Source organism: Manacus vitellinus, unplaced genomic scaffold (genome assembly GCF_001715985.3).
Source record: "Manacus vitellinus isolate BGI_N305 unplaced genomic scaffold, ASM171598v3 scaffold_15_pilon, whole genome shotgun sequence".
In the NCBI taxonomy this organism is placed as follows: Eukaryota; Metazoa; Chordata; class Aves; order Passeriformes; family Pipridae; genus Manacus; species Manacus vitellinus.
Genome location: NW_021939122.1, coordinates 5003597 through 5024110, shown reverse-complemented (window position 1 = coordinate 5024110; position 20514 = coordinate 5003597). Strand labels below are relative to the sequence as shown.

General features: G+C 41.8%; 1 long non-coding RNA gene across 1 annotated transcript; it reads right to left on the bottom strand.

Moving 5' to 3' along the window:
* Nucleotides 1-1867: 1867 nt before the first annotated feature.
* Nucleotides 1868-16791, bottom strand: LOC108639021. The gene is made up of 2 exons (XR_001920213.1): nucleotides 16689-16791; nucleotides 1868-1933 (listed from the first exon to the last, which is right to left on the bottom strand). It is a non-coding gene; the product is annotated as an uncharacterized LOC108639021 (long non-coding RNA).
* Nucleotides 16792-20514: the final 3723 nt, after the last annotated feature.

Sequence of the window (20514 nt, the reverse complement as noted above, 5' to 3'; positions counted from 1 at the left end):
AGTTAAACATCTCCAATATCTCATCCTATAAGTGACTGTATTTTGAAAGTAGTAAGCATGATTCTTATGAACCAATAAGAGTCAGAATCATGTTCTATTACCAGTTGTCTAATGAGCCTGGCATTTTTGAATTAAATAAACTCTGCAAGTATTACTTTTTATTGTGCTTTCATTAAAGCAAAGCAGTTTCTTCCCTTGCTGATTGCAAGGATTTTAAAACTTAGATTCATTTGCATTTGTGAGAATTTCTAAGTCTCTGCCCTCTACATCAAAGAATGCACTACATTTTGTGATGAGTCACGTCAATTTTCACTTGCCACGAACTGGCAGTCCAAATGTTTCCAGGCAAGGCCACTCCCTGGATTTTGTTACATCATTCTTGAATTTAAAACAACAAACCTTTCAAGCTCTTTGCTGCAGTTACCACCAGAAATGGCTGTACTCATCAAAATATTGGTTTTCCCCCCCAGGAAAGCTTAAGGATTACTCACAGAACACTCACTAGTAGAATGAAGCAAAATTTACAATAAGAAGAAAGTAAAGATAGCCCTACTATAAAGGTAAATGGAAAGGAGAGAGTGCTACAATACTGTGTTTTGTTTATCCCTCACTGATACAGAAGCATACCAACATCACAACACACCAAGTGCTACCCATCTACGGTTAAAAGATAAGCTTAAGAGATGCTTGAATACGGGTTGAGTTCCAGCCTATGGATCTAAAACCAGAAGCCTGCACAGAAAAGCTCAACAGAGACAAGAGCAGCTCATCAACCGAGGTTGTGGCTCACTGACCAGAAAGGGACGCTGCACCAGGCAAGTCTACGTTAGACCAGACAGAAAAGAATGAAAGAAGGACCTGTCATCTTCCTCACTTTACAACTGGATAATGCAAAGACACAGTATGTTATCCCACGATCAAAACGCACATTTGTAACAGAACCAGAAATAAAAGCTACATTGCCTGCCTACCACCCCACAGACTTCACAACAAAAAATAAAATAAAATCTTGCAATAAAGAAAACAGAACAAGGTAGAAAAAAGGCCTGGTTTTCAGACCAGAGGATAGAGTGACATTATCAACCTACAAACTTTGTCTACTCTACATACTTAGAGTGTCGCAATTGCATCGAAATACTGTTTCATTGAAAAACTGCTTTCACCACCACTTTTGGAACATTTTCCATGACAAAATGGATGCTGGGCAGAATGTGCATAGCAGTATGACAGCTCCTATGAGGCTAGCAGTTAGAAAAGACCGAGCAAAAGATGGATCAGAGGATACCAACCACAGCAGCAGCAGTAGGCAGCAGCAGTTTTTGTATAGCAGTGGCATTCAAACAGAAATTTTCCAAAGACATACAGCACTGACATTTTAAACTTCTTTCCCAGCATGAAGGCTGCATCATGACATGATCCAAATTTAACCTCGATAGGCTCTATGCTGCCACAGCTGGGATGCTCCCAGTACCCAAGGTAGCTAATGCAGGCTTTGCTGAATTGATTTATTTCTTGGCATCAGTCAGAAGCCCAAAGCACCTTTTACTTCTCAGTCTAATGCACAATTCTTGCTATATGGAAGGAAGGCATAGGGTGTTATATTACTGTAGAGAGACTTTAGCCAAGATGAGGACCAACTCTCTAGCTGGATGCATACATAGGAAGAAACACTTCTTTCTCAAGAAGTTTGTGATAAGAGTGGAATAAACAGGAAAAGTCTAGACAAATGAAGAGGTTAAACAACTTGCTAAGATTGCCGGGCAGGACAATGTTATCCTTGGATAGGGCTGGGTTTCCTGGTGTTTCTGCTTCTGTATTAAGGTGTGCACAAACTACTTGCTCACTTGAAGATCTTTTTCCTTTTTTTTTGTACAGGACCATGTGTCACAATCATCCCTTCCACGCACATGGAACAGACTCCACTATTAGCACACTGCAACATCAAAGGCTGTGTATTATTGTTATGTGGTATTGTGTGTTATGCCAGATAAATTCACCCAAGTACCAGTAGCTTCCTTAAGGCACGTTCAGGGAAAACATGCTAAAAATCTCCTACCAGCATCTCCCAGGACACTAGACTTCACTATAAGCACTTCATTTGTCTCCCCCAACTTTTCAATTTCAAATCCCAAGTAACAGGATATGAAGAAGAGGAAGCAAATTTAACAGCTGAACCAAAATGAGTGGTCTTGTACGAGCTGTTAACTGTCCTGTCACTTGTTAAGGCTACAAGTATTTGATTTTTTAGTTCTCTGCTTTCATTGAAGCTTTGAAAGTGTCCCATTAGATGCTGGTCTTAGGTTTACAGATACTGTCCCACTCATCTAAATAGGAATTTTAGGGCACTGAGTATTGTAGCTTCCTTTTTTCCTTTATACCAAGATATAACACAATCTCTACCTTTTTCCCCCTCCCCTCTCATTCAGTGATTCTCAAAAAATAAGCATGGTACCAATCAGCATGAATCCTTCTACATCAGACAGTGCAATGGGTTCATAAACCCTAAAGATTTAAAAGGATATCTCATCCCAGAACTGGCTGGAGAAGGAAGATGCTCTGCTCAGTGGAGCATCTCCTGGTTGGTGGAAAATGACTTGCATTCTCTGTACCCAAAACTACATGAGGATGAACTTTTGACTTCAACCCCTGCCAGCACTGAAGAACTTAAAACTTCTTTGTCTTCTCTCCTTGTAAAACAATCCCTTTTTACTGTGATGTCTGTGTGAAGGTGGCAACTAAGGCTCAGCCTTCTGTCATAGCCAATATCATTCCAGATTTAGCCTGACATCATCAAAGTTCATGCTGAACTGCCAACTTCTCTCCTTGTTTTCATCAATTTGATGCTTTTTTTCTAAACATATCCATATGTCACAACTCCAACAGCATGCCTTTCTTAGCTGTCTTTTCCTCCTCCACTGTCACTATTTCATTTACGTATATAAAGATTCCTAGATCAAATACAGATCACTCAACATCCTGACATTCTCAAGAGCTAGCTATGAACTCTGATTATCACAGAAATTTTTCCTAAAACAAGTATCAAACAGAGTCTATTTTCTCTTCTCAGTGAAACCTCAGCCAGCATAATCCCAACACGTGGAACTTCCACATGCTCAGCCGCTGGACAATGCTATGAAATAAGGAGACAGTGAGTCATTGCTCAGAGCTTCAGGTTTCTGCAGGTGTGCTACACGGGCAGGGAAAGTTGAAGTCATAGCTAAGAGAATGGTACGTCACCAAAAATGACACTCGATTGTGATAGAAGACACTGGTGAAGCATTGCAAAAACTGGTCTACTTGTAAAATGCAAAGCAATGCTATGTCCTCACTCCTCAAAAGTGATTTTGGGGAGCTGAGAACATTTCAGAGGACAGGGCACCCCAACAGCACAGCCCTTCAAGAACAGAACTAATGGCAACTGCCACTAGAACAATAATAACAATAACAGTGGTTGGCTAATGACAGACTTGCTAATACCAAGGTAGAGTGGAATGCTTTTTATTTTAGACCAGCCCAGGCAGATTCACATAACATTTGGGTAGTTATGAAATTGTGTTATGCAAGAGGAATAACAAGTTGGTCACCAAAGACAGCATTAGAACAAAAAGGCTGTCCTGAGGGGGCACTGAAATAAGGCACTAGCGCTACAACTGGGGAAAGGATTCTTGCAGAAATATCATGGTGAGGGATGAGGAAGAAAAGGCCATCTACTTGATGCCTGTTCTGAAGGATGCAATGTTGTCAAGGAATAAAGCAGAGAAGGAAAGAAAGAAATAAATCAATATGAAGTTCCTTCAGGAATGCAATGAACACAGGGGGTGCCTCTGTTTGGCAGCCCCAGGACGCTTGCAGCCCTGGCTCAGATTGTGTGGATATGTTTTTGACTTGTCCTGGTCAGCAGATTAATGGCATTAACGAAGTTTCCATTAGCATCGGAGATTGGGGAGGAGGGTGAAGAGACAGAGGCGTCCAAGCGGAAAGCCACATGACTGCAGAATTGATAAGGCTAAAGATGAAACGGAGCTTCATTGGCATAAGAGAGGCCAGGAAATGCCACTACAAATTAGCCCCAGGCCTCATTTCTTTTCCCTTCATTATCCAAACCCCTTCAGGAGAAGAATGGAGGAGGTTATGACCCTCTCCCAACACACACATACACAGATATTGAGTGAGTCTCTCTCAATGAACATAGACATGGGTATATCTGTGTGTGTCTAAGGGTCTGTGTGTGGTACATTTGTATCTAGGCAAATCTGTATTAATATATTAAGTAAAAAAAAAAATATCTGCATCAATATGTATCTACCTATCTGTACATGTCAGGGCATGTGTTCTCATATCTACAATCTTTGCAGCTAAACCATGTAATATTTTTTCATATTAGTGAGCTTTTCCTGAAAGTAACACCACTGAAAGCAAAAACCTTACACAATTCCGTGAGAGTTCCAGCACCTGAACAGTTAGAGTCTCAGGACCTGTCCACAGTAACTTATACATTACTTACAGAGTTTCTGGGCATAAGTTTCTACATACATGTTTTCCTGCAGGCTTGTCCTTGTACTTGTTTCTGAAGGTCTACATACAAGGTGTATGCTGAGGGCAACAACACTCTTCCCCATATATTATTTTTTTCTTCTGTGTGTCCACGTCCTCTGTGTGTGCTTCTGTATTCTGCCAATTATGTGGTTGCTTGTATCTGTGTCCCAGCTGTCTGTTTTCTGTGCATGAGTGCCTTTTTCAGAAGTCTGCATACCTCAAATAAGTTCTGGTCTGTGTACACACTTCTGTGTGTCTTCCTGTTTGTGTATCCTTGAATACAAGTGCATGGGAACACACGGCTGTATTTGTGAAAATTTTTCTTTCAATTACATGTAAACTATTCTGTGTAAAATTGTGGACAAGTTCTAGTGCCTGTCCCTGCGCTTATCATTCTTGAAAATAAAAAATTCTATTTGTTGCTATTGACTACTTATTGCACCTGAAAATTAATGAATACAGGTAAATACAACAGTGAATAATAAAAAAGTATTTGTCCTAAAAAACACACAAATTCCACTATACAGGTATGAGAACCAGCTAAGAAGAACAGAACAGAGGATAAGATCCATTTTAGCTAGTCATTCATATCCAGCAAATTTAAGGTGAGGGAGATTACTTCCTACGTAGATTAAAAAATAACATTTCTCCAAGTCTAATGACATCTATGTGTTGCTAGTAAGAAAGGTAGGTTCTCTTCAAAGAGACTGTTAGCCATAGGCTACTAACATGAGAAACAACTTTGCCTAGGGGTAAACAAGAAAACAACCTCCTTCTGCGTTTGGAAAACAAAAAGAGGAGAGGAAAAAAGCCGGGGAAGGATGTGTAAATGGAGCTTTGTGCAATGGTGCTCTGTTATGTGAGCTGTATGTGACAATAGCCCTGAAACCCTATGCGAGCAAACTCATAAAAGAGGTCACTGTCTCTTTAATTAAAGCTCCCTGGTTTGAGGTTAAAAACAAACCCAGTGTTTTATGACCAGGTGTGCGTGTGAAAGAGATGGGAACCCGATCCCCAGCCCAGTGGCACAGCAGCAGAGAGGAGATAAGGGAGGAAAGCTTTTTATTAAGGTGTCGCTTGAATGCTGCACCAGGCAAGGCAAACGCTGGTGAGGCAGGACACACAAGCCCCCAGGGACCAAGGCTGCAACGGGGCAGCACCAGGAAAGGGGAGTGATGGAGAGGCAAGACGAGCTCCCAGGACCAAACCTTTCAAACCACCAGGAACAGGAGAAAGGGATCTAGGAGTATCAGCTGAAGAGAGATCAGGAAAAGCACCAAAAAGGTGTTGGGAAAATAGCAACTGTTACCAATCCCTACAGCCTACAGAGGCAAAGACAACAGCGATTGTAGTATCACTCAGTTGGCAAATAACAAGGGAAGAAGAGCAACTACAGAGCCCTTGTTGGTAGGCCTTGAGAGGGGCCAACCCTTCCTAAAGCAGACTGCAGACAAGAGCCTCATATTGTTTGTGGAAACAATAGGGACCAGACTGATCCTACCATCTAATAAAATGCTAAACCAAGATAAGCAGAGAGGTTGCACCCTCTTCCTGAGCTTTTCCTGTCAGTGATGTCACACTTGGAAAACTGGGGCTTCCATTTGCTGCATAATCTAATCTTTAGATCTCACTCCTAAGGTACCTGTCACTATAATAATATTGAACTCTAATGAAGTGCTATGTCCCATGGGTCAATTTGGTTATGAGTCCTTTCTTTACAAAGATTCCAGCTGCCAGTCCCTCTCCTGAAAACTTAGAAACAAGGAAAACATCAGTCAGTTCTCTTTTATACTTGAATAGAGAGCTACAGATGTTCAGCTTGAAAGAGGAGACAATCCAGAACCAAGTCCCTGGGTTGCAGGACAGTTTCTCCTGGGTAGAAACATAACACAAGCCCTGTATACCACTGCCTCTGGGCACTTGAAACCACGTGTTTTGAGATAAAAAAATCAGAATTCCAACTTCAGCATGGCATGAATATCCCAGGGGTTGGAATGACACAACTATGAGATCCTCAGCAGACAGATTTGCTACAGTAATTACTAAAAGAAAGCTGAAATGTGACAGGAAACAACAAAAAAAAAAACAACTTGTGAACCTCCCATCTCATTACACAGCTTTGTAAATAACAGCAACAGCACAGGCTCTCAAAGTGCTGTTTTATGAACAAATGAAAGGCTATCTTAGTATTTTCTCTGTTCAAATGCATGCAATTTTACAGAAAATTGGTTTAATTTTTATTTTTCTTTAAAAAAATAGACAAAATTTTAGTAGGTACAATTAGAAGGCAGTAGAAGGTCAGCTCATCATTTACTGCATTCAGTAAAAGTATCAGAGATCTATGGATGGGAAAAGCAAAAGGAGAAATGGAGAAGAACAAAAGGGATACAGGAGAGAGCAGACTACAATCACAGTGATGTTTTACTCACTTTTAGCAGTTTTCTGCTGTGGAATTTAACTTTATTTCCAGATGAGATTAAATATCCTATATCCAAGTTATAGGCAGGGAAATTAGAGCATGGAGAAGAAGTCTGACTGACAGAGAATTAGGAACAGAACCAAAGTCTCAGCCTTGTTCTAGAAAAAGAACAACTGATCACCCCAGCAAATGTTCAACAGCAGTTCCTCTGTTCCTTGAAATTTCACTGCAGAAAGATGCCTTTTTTCAAAACATACCAGTTACTAGGTTTGATGCTGAATAACTGGGTGGAATTCTGCAGCCTGTGGCAGGCCACAGTATAAAAACTAATAGTCCTTCTGGGCTTGAGGACTATGAAAACTGAAGATTAAATTAATCCCTGGTTTAAATTCAATGGAATCAACTAAATTTTGCCAAGGATAGGTTCAAACCAGCTATGGTAACCTGTTTGCTAATAGAAGACAGACAAGTCCCTGAACTACAGTTCTATCACGTACAGTTCTATCATATTCCCTTGTAATGTAGACAATTCTCCCACATAATGTTTCAACAGTCATGACTGCCCCTCTTCTTTTTACACCCACTATTAAGTCTGACTTCTAATTTCCAAAGCAATGGGCCAAATTCCTTGGTGGTGTAACTCTCTTACTATCAGTGAAGTTAGGCTACAACTAAATTTCCCCTTTCCAGTTTCACAATCTGTCTTTATTCAACAGTCTGTGCATAATGGCCCATGCTTACAAGTATTCTGCGTATGAAACAGTTCAGAAATAAGAATGTAGATGATGTAAAACAAAGATTTGTTTGTCTAAGGTGGAATGATTGAGCAAGTTTTTAAAATGCAGATTTACATTGACTGCAAATCTCTTTCAGAATTGTTTAGCTATTTCAGCCTAGGCAAGCTTTCTGAAAGTCCAGATCATTCAGTCTGACATGCTGAATATGAAATGTATACCCCTTAAAACTCAAATCTGTAATGCTTTCTTAAAATTTAGTTCAATTTTACTATTTTTTTTCTACAAAAAACCAACCACACTAAATGCAAGTATTTCAGGCCTAAGAAAAAAAATACTGGTTTTAAACTAACAGAATTATCCTCCCACTTGCTCCATATCCTCCACCTTTTTTGGTGCTGCAAGCAAAACCAACAGATCAGCTACTGAAAATATCCTACTTCAACATCCAATAATCTACCTCATTTTTGTTGGGCTGAATTTTCTAAGCTTTGCTCACTCCTACCCTGCTGCCCCTGACACTGAAGCAAAGCAAATGGAGCCCACGTACCCATGAGTCCCAGCTAGCAGGGATAACCACTTCCATTTACTTTGTGCTTGTGTAAATAGTCACATAAACCGTGGGATCCCGGGACATGTTTATAGTCTCCTGCTGAGCAGGAGCATTGCCAGCATCTGCTTCGTGACTGATGTTGGGTCTCCAAAAACAAGATTGTAGCAGTAAGGGCAAGTAACTTCTTTGCTGGGTTTGGGGTGGAGTTTTAGGTTGGTTTCATTTTTCTTTTTGTATATCTCCCAGCTTTGCTTCTTGCCTCTCTCACCTTCCTTCACAGGCTCGAGGACAATACCATCTCCTGTCAGTACAGCCTATTAACTTATACATAATATCTGTGCTTTTTTTGTTTCAGAAAAAACCTATAGCTTGGTGGCACAGTTAGGAGCAGATTGCCAGACAGACTTCACTGACATCAGTGCAGCTTTGGTGATTTACACCAACAGGTTATCAAACTCTTTGAAAAGCTATGTATGACTCTTCTTTTTTCCCCCCTACATTACTAAAGTGATTAAAGCTGTAATATAGGTTGTGAAAGACCTATCCACAAAAAGCTGTGGCTTCCCTCTACTTTCTTTGCCAGGAACTATAGCTACTTGGATTTTTTGACATGTTTTTCAGGCTGAAAATGTAGATTCAGCAAAACAAAACTTTTTTTCTCAGAGATCAACCACTTTTGACAAACTACACTAACTAAAACATTATTGTATGAAAAAATCCAGTTTTCACATTTAACACTGTTCCTAATACTAAGCTGTTTTTTTAAAAAGAAGCTAGTCATTTCCTTTTGACAGTTTAAGATCATCAAAATCTTAAATTCCACAGATCCAAACTAATGTTGGAGGTTTTCTCTCATTGTAGTTAATAAAAAGTTATCATAATTTTAATTTCTCATCCACTACAAGGAACAATTTCTCAGAATTTGAAGTTTTTCCAAAGAACAAGAAGAGTGTTTTTCATTCAGATTTACCATAATTATACCACTCCCCAAATATCATTACTGTCTTTTGCCTCAGCACAAGTGAAATAACACTGTCCCTCGCTTTCCAAGGCTTTGAAAACCATGAATGTTTCTTGAGATACTCAGATATTGCAGGCTTGGAGGCACAAAACTACCGTAAAGATGCCCCCAAAGTTATAATTAGCCAATCTTGTATGTAGAGGGACCAAAAAGGTGTACAAATTCACTAACTGAATCATAGGGACCTTGGAGTGTAGAAGACTAAAACTGAACTGGATACCAAAGACTGACATTTCAAAAACATCTTCACTATTATAGTCTTAACTTCTTCATTATTCACTCTAGCATTATCCTAAAACAGAGAGGTCTTGCTTACGTATTCTTTGCTTAAGGCTCTGAGAAGGAAAGGCATATCCTTGTCATAAAGGTATCTATATGAGACTGTGCAATATAAATTCAGTTTCCAACTCAGCTCTTTGACAGTAAATAAACCATTTGCTTAGTTCCTTAATTTCCCTTACTTATCTCAGTTTATCAGCCCTACCCAATCATTTTCAATTCTTATGAAGGTCTTGTCATGTGCTTCTCAAATCCAACACTGTGTTTGTATATATCGTTCTAGATGCTTCCATAAAGTAACCCTAAGAATAATAATAACAATAAGATTTAGAAAAACAAACATACAGAGCTTCCTGAATCCAAAATATTTATAAAATTATATAGTCTGGTGAAGTGGGGGAGAGGGAGCCAGGGAAACAAACAAATCAACAACAACAAAAAAAGAAAAAGAGGAGGGAAAAGAAAGAGAGCAGAAACAGTGGAAAAGCATTATATGAAAAAAAGAGATTGAGAGAATGAAGAACAGGCTGAATGTAAATCTGTCATAAAAGCAAAACAGTTTAGGCCTCCTACAAAATACCCTCAGTTAAGAAGATCTGTTGGATAACTGCAATTTAAGAATTATTTTCATGCAAAGATCCCCTCTTTTTTAATTGCAAACACTGTTCCCATCTATGCATTAGGGTATAAGATGGTTGAGAAATTTTTTTCTAATACTGCTTTCATACAGTTCACCAAACAATTTGGGTAAGTGCCAAGACAAAACAGCAGTGAAACATCCTTCTGACTGAAGAGGGTAAGATAATGAAAGCAAAAATATTAGAGAAGACCTTTGCAGATAAAAAGTAATATACACATATGGATGCATTTTGATGTTTTGCTATTTTTCCTACCCTGCTTTGTAGGGCTGAAAAAGATCAAGAGGAAGAGAAGGTAGAAACTGGTGTGTCCAACAGTTCCCTCCCTATTGATGGCCCACCTGCCACTGCAGAGAAACTAAGAGGAACTGGTATATACTCAGGCCTCTTGCCTCCCTTCCCATATGGGACAGAGACACAAACAAGACAGTTGGAATCAGAAGCATTTCTGGATTCTCCAGCTTGCACATATTCATAGCAATCAAAACTGAGCTGTGACAGAGTGGCTCAGAGACAATTGTGGGAGAAGCCACAAAAGAAACTTAAATGGTTCGCAGAAGACCCCTCCAAAATACCAGCATCACTTTGCTCTTAGAAAGTGTCTGCTAACTTCAGCCACTGACTATCAGTTCCAAACCCACCAGGATCCCTTCTTCACCATTTTCCCCTACCAAATACACTTAGTACAGTCCCCCACAGACTCTTTTTCCAAAAGCCTGACACAACATCTCTTTCTTCCACAGAACTTTTACCCTATAAAAGGGATTGAAAAAGTTCCCCTCTATGTTTTGTCCTAGAAAGTGAAATAAGAATAAAGTAAAAGAGTTTCCAGTGAATGCCTATGAAATGATAGTCCTTCAGCTACTCTGTGTACAGCTCACACACAACACTGATACCCTGAAACTCTTTAGAGCAAGATATAGACCCAGAGAAGTCACTGTAGGGATGATCCCATCCTGCCCTCAAGGGAAAGAATGGCTGACCTAACATCCCTTTTTACATCTCTCATTCCCCATTCCTTGCCTCATCCCATTTTTCCTCTGTTCTTTCAACTATTTGATTTCACAAACTTTATGAAACAGAGTGAAATAGAAAAAAAAAAGAACAGAAATTAAAACACAAATTAAAGGTAATGTTACATGAAATTTCAAGAGGGCCAGGCTCTCACCCCTAGTGTCCACCACTGGCTTTTTGACAGTACTTCAAAGAAAGTAAAGGCTAACAGTTCTTACCCATACTAGTAAAAGTCCTAACAAGCTGGCTCTCTTCATATCTGAGTTCCCCGCTTACCCCACTCCTACTTCTTTCAAAAAGAGGAAGGAATGCTGTTAGTCTCCACTCTGGCTTTTGCTCATTCCTCCGCTTCTGTTTCCCCTCTCCCCCATTTCCATTCCAAAAGTTCTCAGTTAAAAGCACTGCCTGAAGCAAGATCACATCTCCATTAAGAGAGGCAACTTCATTACAGTTTAACATAAAAAGATCAGCTGATATTGATCCATAATTTGGACAAGTGCCATGCTATTGACAGGAAGACAAAATAAGTTAGAATGGCCATGTTTCAAAAATTCTGTATGTACACTCAATCACTGGAACAGAAATTGCAGTCGGGTATATAATAACACAGCCGTGTTCTCTATTTCCCCTGTAGATCAATGCTAATATGAGGAAGGCCACAGAAGATGGATGTTGCCGACAGAAAACCTTGAAATTCCACGTTAGGACTTGGGTGGTTTCATGGATAAAAGTGTGTGTGTGTGCAATGTCTGTGTAATTTAAATACAAAAGACCAAACTCCTTCCTTAATACCTGAGAATGCTCTACTTCAAAGTAGTAACTTCTACATTTAAATTCAAGTTATGGAAAACAAAACCTGACCCAACATCCTGCCTTACATAAGTATCCAGGCTTTAGCTCACACACCTAAGGGACCCCAGATGGATTACTCAGTGGGCTTAGACAACCACAGGACAATATACCTTCACATACTCACAGATACACAAAAGAAATACATACAGGCTTTCCATACATTACTGAACAATCACTCTGCCAGAAGGTAATTTTTTCAGAAGGAAGATGGTGTCAGGAAAGACAGAATGTTTTCTTTCTGACATGTTTTACTAGAAACTGGCTACTCAAGCACCACTAGATTTTGAGGGCATGTTGACTGTTTCACTGGTAGGGTTTATGATCCCAATGAAACAGATGTTTAAACTGGACAAAAAGAAGCAAATACAGGAACTCCAGCACCAAAAATAGAACGCTCTACCATTTGAGCTAACTTAAACAGATATTTACTGTAACAGGTATCTATCTATTAGATAGACCAATGGTACAGAGAATAAACCAGCCAGACAAGGCATTATACTTGCACTTTGCCAAGAGCAGTTATTTTTGAGTACTTAACTCTGTTAAGGTCAAATTCACACACACAAACTTCTACCCCAACAGGTTTGGATCTAATCACAGTTCACATGGGAGAGTTGCACAGGACTATAGGCCACCAAAGCAATGCTAGTTTCCCCAGGAATTTGGCACTCAAAAAAACTCAGCTGTGAGACATGTACCTCCACCATTTCCACCTAAAAATCTCCTGTAGCTAATAGCAGTGAAAATCTTATTTTCTCTGTAAGCCTGCTATTTGAGACCAACATAACTCACTTAGCAATGCATTGCACACTATTCCTGATTATGTGGAATACCAAGTAATTGAAGAGAAATAATACGCATCAGTGACTAGGATTTTTACCAGGATTCATCCCTTCCTGTTTCCTACAGATTGACATGTATTCATCTTCAAGGCTGAGGACTACAAGCCATACAGTTAACTCAAAAGTATGCTGTTGCATTGGTAAATCCTTCCATACAAAAGGAAATATATATACATATATATATATATATATAGCATATATATATGCTTTCACTACCCCTTCAGTACTTCACAGCTTCTTCAGTAATTTGAAGCAATGTGTTTGTGTTGCTAATGGTACATTGCATGAACTGGGAGTATTTTTTAGAAGATGTATAGCATGGGTCATTCACAGAAAGTGTTCACTTTCAAATTGTTCAGTAAAGCAAACTCACTTCCCAGAAAAGATGCTGCCCCATCAAAACTTCGTTCCACATTTCAGCCTTGATCTGAATCCAAACTGTACAACTAGCCTTTATCTTGACAACAAGCCAAACCTTTCTTGAGATACTACTGCACAAACCCACACTGAGGTTTGTGACTCATGCCCATTATTAGTTTAGTCAGATTATAGACAGTTTTGATGCCTGGTTCTCAGCCAAATGCTGCAATATTTAGGACATGTATGGGGATGATGAAGGAGGGGGTTGTTAACTGTATTTCTATCGATGACAGACCTTTACAGACGTACCTGCAGAGCGACCATACCAGCAGAAATACTGTAAGAACCACGGGTCTTCAGATCATGATTAAACTCTCATGAAATCCCATCCAGTGAGCTACAACTGCCCTTTCACCTTGCTCTTCCTCCTTCCTTCTGAGCCCATCTGGCTAATAGGTCAGAAGTGGGGACACCTGTGCACAAAGCCGTTGAAGCCGGGAGATTATTTGCTAACTCTGGAGGTTCAGTTCCCATCCGAAGCACCTGCTGTTGGCCCTGACTCACGTGGGGCCTGAATGCACTACCGGTGGCCCCTGATTCACCTTTTCGCTGTTTGTTCTCCCAGCGTCATCGGAGGGGTATGCAAGGAGCTCGTCTTGTCTGCCTCCCACCCGGGGCTTTCCGGGAGCTGTCGCTCCAAGCCTTCTCCGCTTGGATGCTGCAGAGAGCAAAGCTCCTACTGCGGCCTCAGAGTGGCATCTAGTGCTCGGCTGCCGCACTGCCCCTCGCCAGCACCGCGCCGCCGTTCTCGCGGGGCACTTCACCTACTTTCCAAACACCGGGGTCAAGGACTTGGGCAACACGCACAGGAATTGAGCTACCTCAAGGAAATGAGTGCGCTCCTCTCATAAACGGCAGGTCTAATTGATTCCACGGGAAGCAATCGGTAGCACAGTAAAATGAAAAAGGAATTAAACGTATCCCTTTGCTTACCCAGATTGTGCTGTATGAAGAGGATAATTTATACACAGCCCAAACTAGAGTATGGCAAGTTCTATTTACCTACATTCCCCCTCTACTGCACACTTGTTACAGCGGTTTTACTAATATGCAGCTGTGGAAATCTACCTGAAATTACTAAACCTTCCTTCAGAGGCCGTGCCTGTTCTCGGGTACTGTAATGTTTGTTCACTGCTGCTCACAACAAATTTGTCTCCTAACCCTAATTCTTCAAACTCATTTTTCCTCTTGCTGTGTGTGCCAGTCAAATCTAAAATGCAGAACTCTCCAACAGCAGGACAGCAAAAGAAGACAAGGAACCGAATGTACTTCCAGGGACTATTTTCCATATATCAGAAATAACAGCCATTAGAATCAAAAAAACCCACAAATTACCTGTAGTTCTTGAGGGAACTCCTGAAGACAGCATCCTTTTTTCTTTTTATCATTATTATTATTGTTTTTACTACATGACCAACTCAAGTATAATTTTATGGTGTATAATTTAATCAGAATGCTCTGCAGGCAGGTACATTATCCCAGCTATGTTTCCTTTTTTCAGTCTGCCTGAGATAAAGTAGTTGGATATGTTAAAGAAAAGCTACATAACTGTATAAGAAGTGTGTAGCTTTTTCATATGCTTTTCACTAGCAAATCTCCAAGTGTTTTAATAAAAAAGGTCACATGTTGCTTTCCTCACTTTGTCCATCTGTGAAATGAGGATAATACCTAAAGACAGAGGGAGGTGAGGATCAGAACCCATGTCTTGAGCTCTTTCCAGTACTGAAATAGTCAGATTTTTTTTCCCATTACATCTGAACAAAAGAAACATATCTGAACAAAAGAAATGAGAGAGAGCAGTAAGACAGAGTGTTTAAATTGTGTTCTGATCCTCTCCATATTTTAGTTCTGCTAACTGCAAAAGTCAGGCATTTATTATGTAAATTCAGAGACGTGTTCAAATATAGCTAGTTATGTAGCATAATTTTCCAGTTCTTAAAATTCCTCTAAATTAGGAAAAGCCTTCACACTTGAATTCTGGCTGAATTAGCTGCTACAAAAAATAGAAGACAAAAATTACTTTCACATATGAATGCAACAGAAGAACAGACCCTGTCAATACTTTTTTGATAATACGCATGACAAATTAACAAGCTTCCAATAAATTAAATTTCAAACAGTTTGGCCTTGGCTTGGCAAACTGTCCAATATCTACACTGGCACACAGCTGAAAAGTATTCTAGGGTCAGAAAGTTCTTGGCAGCAAGGCCTGCATTCACAGGCAAAATGCAAGAAATCACAACAGTATTAATGCCACAAATGTCAGGTTCTTCAGAACAATACCACATCCATTGGTAGCAGAGTGTTGCTCAAGGCTAGAAATAAGTATTGAGAAAGCCCTTTATCACACTTGCAAAAAAAAAATAAAAAGTGTGAATTGTGAGAGCCATACACAATGACTAAGATCCAGCCTAAAAAACTCTAACCACGCCTATACAAGGTTCAGAAGAGCTACTAGATCTGCACCCAGGACAGCATGTCCAAATATTTTGTAGTCTGAAAGCTCCTCCTAGCTGTGAGACCATCTGACATTGTCAGCTGGGAAGTTATTTGTTACAGTACTACCAACTTTAGAGTTACTTTTTCCACTGGCTTAAGTACATCACCATCCTATATAAGAGCATCAAGGCCTTTTGCAGAACAAAAGCCTCCTCAGGGCTCCTCAGGATCATATTCTTACTGCTCCTTTAGAGCTGGCCAAATCAAAGGAGCAGCTCCAGACATTCCATCCTGTTACAGACTAGCTTTGCTCAATGTGTTGTAACCAGAAACAGAAAAAAACCTTTGTTCACCGATTATTTTGTTTTTTCACATCCTCAAAAATTCCTGTAAGTAGCACATTTATACCTTTGGGATGAGTCAGTGAACACAAATTCCTGATTCCTTTTTCAGGCTCTGCCACAGACTCATACTGACACTTTTGGAAATACATGTCATGTGCTTCAGCCTACTGTATATAAAATTATAAGACACAAATGCAAAGCACAATGAGCTCCCTGACAGAAGGATGACAGACAAATTATTCATTTACTTATTCTTCACGTACTTCGCTGTTTATTTTTAGATAAATTGCTCATTTCACTGTCACACACACAAAAAAGTCTTCATACCTCTGAACATTAGAAAGCTAAATAAGTCACAATACAGGAATGAAACAGGTTCATTTGTTACACACAACCACAGAATTGTGTCTTATTTGACTACAAGACCTTTGTAACCATGATAAGATGTACATGTAACAGTAAATAAGAGGAGCCAAAGAGTGACAAAAATCCCAAGGAAATATTTACTCACGTAGAACTCTCCTGTTACCAAGGAAGAGTAAAGACAAATAGGCTCTAATAAACCTAATTGTAACCTCGAGATGCAGATTAATTTACCTTCAACGCTCTGAAATTGCAACATGAGTTTTCCCAGGAGCAACCGAAAGAAACTTCTTTTGGAATGCCAACCCAAGCACGTTGGTAACCAACCGCGCAGGACATCTTGGAATGCGGCAACGGCGCTTCCAGAGGAACGCCTGACGTTACAAAGCTCTCCCAGCAGAGGGCACGCGGCCCCCATCCCGCTCGCTGCCCTGGGAAGCAGCACCCCTCCGAACCCCTGGGAAATTGGAGTTGGAAAGCTGGACTCTCCTTTGGCTGCAGCAGAAAATCTGGGAGCAGTGGGCGCTTTCAAAGGGCTGTGCATAAGTTGTTTAAATTTCTGTGGAGTTCTGAGCTTGAACACTGATTTCTATTTAAAAAAAAAAAAAAAAGGAAAAAAAAAGGACAGTGCTCAAAATACCCTTTTTCTAAATTGGGGCTCTGTAGAGGACTGAAGATAAATCACAAGTAAAATGCAGACTGATTTAGTAAAAATAAAAGCAGTACGCATAAATTAAAGATATGCACTGATATTCTAGGCTTAGCAACAGGAAAGTGTTTTGAATAGTCTCAAGGACACATATGGACGTGTGATAGGAAAATGGGAAAAAAACAGTGGGAAATAAAGCCAGAATATCAGGAAACACATCCCAGTAATGTGCTCCTCTCTTCAGATTAAGCCCCATCACTATAGCCTTTCAAAGCTAGAGTATAGAGAAATACCTATTGTAGGGAACATACCTGCATTAAGCAGGGGGCAAAACCAGGTGGAAAGGGTACTTTTCCGTTCTCTCATTTCAAGTCAAATGTAAAGAGAAGCACGTGTAACAGTTAAAATTGCTCACAAACAAATATCATCCACCCACAGATTAAAATGTCACAGAACAAACTCATGTTGGGTGGCACCCCTGCCTGTGTGGGGGGGAGGGGGTTGGACCTAGATGATCTTTAAGGTCCCTTTGAACCCAAACCATTCTAGGATTACAAGTACATTATACCACAAGGAGTTAATAATAGGCTGGAGAAGGAACAATTTTCCTCTGGCTTGATTCAACACACTTGCATTATTCATCACATTTGTGAAGGAATATGAATCCCATCAAATAATTAGATGGTGTGTTAACCTTCCTGGTTTGCAGCAGCCTATGACTGACAAGTAGAAGGGTTCTCCAAGAACAATTTCCTGTGCTGTCGCTCCTTTCTGCCTGGACTCTCAATGAAGGGTGCATTTTGTGTGTTTGTATAGGGAATCCCTGTGGAGTTTTTGTTGAGCTTTAGGTCAAAAACCTCTGAATTTGACTTTAAATTGGGGACCTATTAAATGCCATATTTGTTCCGGTATCTATTACCAGTACTACAATACTGGTCCTCTTCCAGTACTGTAATTTTAAAAAAAGCCACCCTCTTACATCAGTTTCAATTAGAGTAAGGTGTGAAGGTGAAATATCAAATTGCAGCAAAGTACACTAAAAGAAGTCACTACTTACCAGTGTACTCAAAGTACACTACTAAGAAGTCTAACTAGTTATAAGAGAATTTCAATGGCATTTTAACTTACTTGGATTTTCTCAGACCTTCTGCATTGAAGCCTAGTGTGGTTTTCTCCTCCCTTAATTCCCCCCAGCACAGACTACCCTGATCATCAGCCAGGCTGATGGTCCAGTTCAAAATATTTGTAGTAGAAAAAAAACCCCAAATCAGAGGTCCTGTCTGTTGTTGTTCAGAAATTTGTGATATAAAAATCATAGGATTTGTAAGAATTTACAAATTGTCTGAACTGACAGCATCTGAGAACTCTCAAAATTTCTTATGGGCTTCAAGGTTTCCAAGCAAGTCAAGGAAACTACAAAGCAGACTGAGGCTAAATGAATCCTTAAATTCTGCTGACAAATAGGATGCAATGAACCACCAGTGGAAAAAGCTGGTAGAACCTCATAACATAAATTAGTTCAGGAAGTCCTGTTCTAATTCAGTCAAGAATTGATGAGGGAATGTAGGTCAAACAAGGCAACTGCAATTGTTTGTCATAGCTTTAAAGATTGTTAAATTCTAGGGGCCTTACATGTGCTACTTCATTTTCTTCAAAACTTCCCCTTCCACTTCACTGTGATGAGCCCATCCCAGAACGCAGCTGCATTTTCAGCACGTTCATTATACAGTGGCTCATACAAGTTGAAACCCGTCCCAGAAACAGCAGGCTTGCTAGGGGATTTTCAAACTGTTTACCAAACTAAGGTAAAAACACTGATCAAAGGATAGATAATGCAGCATAGTTGATTACTTTCAGTTACTGTGTGGATAAGTGCAGCTAACAAGAGTCAAAAGCAGAAGAAATGAAAGGCAGTGAATACTTCTACAATGAAGTATATTCAGTGTCAGCATATATATACAGTGTTAATAGAGGAACGTATGTACATTTAGAGAAATAAACAATGGAAATAAACTCTGTTCTTAATGACACTGGAGTGAGTGTGCAATGATGCTCCCTACCCAACTGGCATGACTCTGGATTTTTTTGCTGCTGCCAAAGGCAGAATCAGGCTCATTTACTTGGTATTTAGCAACACATGACTGAGGAGCGTGAGCCAGAGAAAAACTATGCCTTGCTGCTTTGGGATTTTTCTGAAGCAGCAGCTGGGATAACTGAGTTCCTTCTCCAAAGCTGCCCCGGGAAGCACTAACTGTGTGTCAGAACTAAGTAAACGGGCAATAGCTGCGACCCCGTCCCCCTGCAGCCCCTTCTCCAGATGGTGCTCGGTCACAGGTTGGACTCCGTGATCCCAGAGGTCTTTTCCAACCTAACTGATCCTGGGATTCTTGGGAGAGCCTGAGGCTGCCCTAACACGCAGCAATCCTCCAGATCGCCAGAATGAAGGATCACACAGCAGCTTGTCAAGCCTGGGTGTAGCGGGGCGGCTTTTTAGTGGAAATGGAAACAGCCTGCTCGCAGCTTCCAAGCTCCGCGGGCGGCAGCTCGGGGAGCATCCCTGACAGGGCTTCGGCTTGGGAGAAGCGCCCCGAGAGGCAGTGCAGCTCGGCCAAACATTTCGAAGTGTTCTACTTTCATCAGGGAACGTGTCCCTTGCACTTGGCAGGGAGGCCAGTCCCAGCGAGCCTTTCCCGGGGCGGCTCCGCCAAGGGCCACCCCGGCGCCGGCCCCCTCAAAGGCGCCCCGGTCCCCCCTCCGGCTCCCTGCCCGGCTGCCCGGCCTGCCCGGCTCCTGCCCGGGCTCCTGCCCGGCTCCTGCCCGGCTCCTGCCGCGGCTCCTGCCCGGCTCCTGCCCGGCTCCTGCCCGGCTGCCGCCCGGCTCCTGCCTCGGCTCCTGCCCGGCTCCTGCCCGGCTCCTGCCGCGGCTCGCTGCCCGCAGTCAAGATGGCGGCGCTGGGACCGCGCGTTGGTGCGCCAGCCCGTGGCTGGCGCGGGCGCGGCCACGTGACGCGTTCAAGCGCGCCGCGCGAGTCCCACGCGCAGGGGAGGGCAGGGCGCGCGGGCATCAGGTGACCCCCCGGCGGCGGCGCGGCGCCGTCACCGCCCGGGACACGGGGACCGGGACACGGACACGGGCCGGGAGCCCGGGAGGGAGTGGGGGCTTAACTGCGGGGGCGGCAGCGCGGGGCGGCCCAGGCGGCGGGCAGGGTGACGCGCAGCGTCCGCGGTGCGGGATCACCCGCGGGGCGCGGCGGCGGGGGGGGCTCGTCCGCGCACCGCGAGTATCGGGCACGCCGCGGCCTCGCTGTCCGGCCCTGCCGAGGCAATTCCTCGCCCGGCCCGGGGCTGCTCGGCCGGGGTGGCCCGCTCCAGGGGCAGCAGCCGCTCGTCGCACCCCGCACGGGGCTCTTGG